A 4,916-nucleotide genomic window follows, 5' to 3' on the forward strand; every position below is an offset into this window, starting at 1 on the left:
AATGACCACAGTGTAAACAGTGTTTCTAGGGGAAGGCGTTGACAAGGTTCTGTCTTGGAATGCCAGGATCCCTATAGCTGTCTGCAGAGAGCCTGAGCACAGCCCAACCTCATACTGAAAGGAAAAAGGAACTCCCACAATGTATTAATATATTCGAATCTCCAAGTAGAATAAACTCATTTTAGAGATGAAGGAATGGAGGTTAAGAAAACAATGCTCCATGACTATAATGGGCACTCATTTATTTTTATTTGAAAAGCAGAGTTACACAGAGAGAAGGAATGACAAAGACAGAAAGAGAAATAGAAAGATCTTCCATCTACTGGTTCTACTGGTTCACTCTCCAAATGGCCACAGTGGCTGGAGCTGGACCAGTCCTAAGCCAAGAGCCAGGAGCTTCATCTGAGTCTGCCATGTGGGTACCCCATGTGGGTGCAGGGTCCAAGGACCAGAGCCATCCTCTGCTGCTTTCCCAGGTCATAAGCAGAGAGCTGGATGGGAAGTGGAGCAGCTGGGACACAAACCAGTATCCATGTGGGATGCCAGTATTGCAGGCAGAGGCTTAACCTACTTGTAATGGGGATTCTAGTGAAATAAAGTCTGGTGACCCCCAGGAAAATAGAAAGGATTCTAGAAGAATGAAAGTGCAAGCAAGTTGCATAAAGATTGGGGGTAAGGTTGTGAAGGGATAAGCGAGTGACAGAGGTTGCTTAGCTTGAGGAGGGAAATGTGAATGTTACACTTGCATATTCCCTCCTCTGTAACCTTGGAAACCAGTCAGTGATGCCTACTTGTTTAGTGCTTGGAACAATGTATAATAGCCGTAGTTGGTCTTTGAGAAGGAAAAAATATATATTCTTAAAATGTATCTGTTATCTGAGATGGAGAGAGCGAGAGACAGAGAGATTCCTCAAATGCCTGCAGTGGCTGGGGAAGCAAACAGGGGAGCCAGAACCTCTCCCATTATGAGCTACTTGGGCCATCACCTGCTGCTTCCTGGGTTATGTATTAGCAAGAAGCTGGAAGCAGAGACCAAAATCCAGATTCAAACCCATGTACCCCAAGGTGGCTTGCAGGTGTCTTAGCCTGTGTCACAGCCACTAGGTCAAATACCCACCCTAGAAAGACAGATATCCACATGATAATGCTGGGAGTTCAGGACCCAGAAAGATTTCCAAGGACTGTTTCTATAACACACAACCACTCATCCTACCCATATCAATCTGGGTCTCCCACATAGGTGACAGGGATTGAAGTACTTGAGCCATTGTTGGCTGCCTCACCAGGAAGCTGGAGTTGTGACTTGACCCCAAGCATGTTGATATGGGGTGCAGGTGTTCCAAATGGCATCTTTTTTTTTATTATTTTTTTAATTATTTATTATTTAACTTCATTAATTACATTGTATTATGCCAAATGGCATCTTAACAGCCATGCCAAATGCCTGTTATCCATGTTATCCTTTTCAGGCCCGCAGTGATGCCCCTAATCTTTGCTGATGTTTGTGCTCTGTGGTTTTTCCCTCTTTTTCTTTTAGAGTTTTCCCTCTTTTTCTTTTTCTTTCTGGAGTTTTTGTCAATCTCTTTCTCGGTTGTTTTTCTATTTTCAGTTTAAACCTTTGCTCTTCTTTGTCATTTCCTTCCTCTTTTGCATTTTTTTCTGCTTTTTTTTTTTTTCTACTTCTAGGATATATTTACTTGAATGGCAGAGACAGAGGAGTTGTGGGTGGAGGGAATGAGCTCTCATTAGTTGGCTTACACTCCAAGTGTCTGCAGCAGTCAGCTAGGTCAGGCTGAAGCTGAGAGCCTCAAACCCCAGCTAGGTCTTCCATATGGGTGGCAGAAACCTAGCTGCTTGAGCCAGCATCGGCTGACTCCCAAGGGTGCAGGAAGCTGGAATCAAGAACCCAAACTGGGACTTGAGTCCAGGCACTCCTCTAGGGCAAGAGGGTATCTCAAGTGGTATCATAACAGCTATGCCCAAATGTCTTGCCCTGTCTCCCACAGATGAAGGAAACAGTTTATTTATTTGAGAAACAGAACAGAGTGAGTGCCTGTGCTCAAGTTCCCTCTTCAAAATGCCCATCCCAGAAGAGACGGAGACCTAAGCCAGGAGAGCAGAACTCAATCTAGGTCTCCCTCGTGTGTGGCAGAAAGCTAATTGTTGGAGCCATCAGGATCTACAACAGTGGGAACTGGAGCCAGGCACGAAGCTAGGTGTCAAACACAGGTGCTCCGATGTGCAATGTGGGCACCTTAACTTGACAGGCCAACACCTGTTCCTGCCACAGATTTGTTTTGGTTTTTTAATTTTAGTTTTTCATGATACACTTCCATAGGCTCAGGGATTTTCACTTCTCCCCTTCCCGTCTATCCTTCCTCTCCTGTTGCTTCCCCCTGTATTATTACAATAGGATAGTCCTTCACCAACAACGAGCCCAACATTCTGCTGTTTAAGTGTATCATGTCGTGGTAGGTACAGACAAATGGTAGAAAATGCAGCATCCTATTGTCAAGCTATATTTAACAATTTCGTTGGGATCCATCCTACATTTAGAAGTAAAGATGTGTGCTGCAATGTATCTTCACAGTATACTTGCCTCCATTCTACAGCTCCTCTATATAATTATACGTATATACACATTTACCTATATATCTGTTCATCTTGTATTTTGCATGAAGGGCTAGCCATAGGTTATTATGTTACATTTTCCATTTTCATTCATCTAATTTTTATTTCTGTTGTGATTTCTTTAACCAGTAACCCATTTATAAGTGTATTTGTTTAGTGACCTAGAGGTTGGATTTTCTTCTTCCGATTATCTGTTTTTGATTTCTAGTTTGACTTCATTGTGGATAGAAGACAAAGTCTGTGTGATTTGAATTCTTTTTTTTTTAAAGATTTATTTATTTTTATTACAAAGTCAGATATACAGAGAGAGGAGGAGAAACAGAGAGGAAGATCTTCCATCTGATGATTCACTCCCCAAGTGAGCCGCAACGGCCAGTGTGTGCCGATCCGAAGCTGGGAACCTGGAACCTTCTCCGGGTCTCCCACATGGGTGCAGAGTCCCAATGCATTGGGTTGTCCTCGACTGCTTTCCCAGGCCACAAGCAGGGAGCTGCATGGGAAGTGGAGCTGCCGGGATTAGAACCTGTGCCCATATGGGATCCCGGGGCATTCAAGGCGAGGACTTTAGCCACTAGGCCACACCGCCGGGCCCTGTGTGATTTGAATTCCTTCAAATTTCTTGAAAGTTTGTTTTGTGGCCCAAGAAAGAGCCTGTCTTAGCATATGTTAAGGGCATTTTAGAACAATATGTGTTATGACGTGAAGTCAGCTGCATATTTTGCTGTTGTTGGCTTATGTGTGCTGTAAATATTGCTGAGGCCATGAAGATCAGTGGAGTTGTAAGTTTCTCCATAGCCTTGTGGATTTCGGTTTACTTACTCTTATCAGTGGTTTAGAGAGGGATGCTGGAGTTTTCAACTGCGTTACTGTCCATTTCACTGGTCACTTCTACCATCCCTGCCTCACATATTTTGCAGCTCTGTTTGGTACACATGATGTTGCTATTATTTACTGATTGGTTGACCTTTTAATAACTGTATGATGGCCTTTTCTGGTAATATCTTTGCACTGAAGTCTATCTCATCTGATAATAACATAGCTGTTCTGGCTGTCCTTTAATTAATGCTGGCAGGTGGCAATGGAAATAATTGGAGGCTGGCTGGAGAACAAAGGTGAAGTCGATTCAGCTGGTCACACAGAGGATTGAAACTCAGAAACACCTGGCCAAAATGCTGCAAGCCTGTGTCTGCTCAGGGTACATTCATGCACTGAAGAATTTGCTTTATTATTATTATTATTAAAAACATTATTTACTTGAAAGGCAGAATTACGGCAAGAGAAGGGAAGAGAGAGAGATTCTATCTGCTAATTCACTTGCCAAATGACTGCACTGGCCACAGCCAGGCTGATTTGAAGCCAGGAACCAGGTCTCCTGGGTGAGTACGGAGGTCCAAGCGCTTGGGTCATCCAGGCCGTTGGGAGGGAGCTGGATCTGAAGCGGGGCTATATGGGATGGCAGCATTGCTGGCAGCAGCTCTCCCAGCCACTTGGATCAGATTTAAACAGTACAGGTCGGCGTGTGGTTATCAGTCCAGATGAGAATCAAACAATACCTCACTGAAAACCAAAAACACCTGGCGATAATTAAGAGACTCGGTAATTGTTTAATGAGTATGTTGTATCCCCACACTCCATGCTTTTCATATGCAATAGGGGCAAACAGTGGGCTCCTTAACCACTCCTCCTATGGTGGCTGGCCCTCAGAAAGTTCACTCTTTAAGGTACCTTAAGGTATAGTAGGTGTTGCCTTGCTCATGGCTGGGGTTCCTTGAGTGATCCTGTTCTTGGAAACCCAGCTGCCAGCATTTTCTCAGTGCGGGCAGTGAACGCCCTGGCTAACCTAGACTTCTATAGTTACCACTCCGCTCTTAGGTTCACACATCATTTTACTTCCTTTCTTTTTAAAAATCTATTTTATTTATTTAAAAATCAGAGTTATAGACACAGAGATTTTCCATCCATGGTTCATTCCCCCAGATGTGTACATTGGAAAGGGCTGGGCCAGGCTAAGAGCCAGGAGCCAGGAGTTTCATCTGGGCCTCTCACATGGGTGCAGAGGTCCTGGGCCATCCTCCACTGCTTTCCCAGGAACATTAGCAGGGAACTGTAAAAATTATTCTTGATTTATTTGTAGTATTTTCAGATGTATCCCTGTATAACTTTTTCAGCGGTTGTTTTATTATTATTATGTAAAAGGGCACTTCAGAAATCCATGAAAAAAGTAAAATTAAAAGGTATGTTTATATTGGTGCAAACTTTTCTCCAGCTTCTACAGTTTTTTTCAT

This window comes from Ochotona princeps, chromosome 27 (genome assembly GCF_030435755.1).
Source record: "Ochotona princeps isolate mOchPri1 chromosome 27, mOchPri1.hap1, whole genome shotgun sequence".
In the NCBI taxonomy this organism is placed as follows: Eukaryota; Metazoa; Chordata; class Mammalia; order Lagomorpha; family Ochotonidae; genus Ochotona; species Ochotona princeps.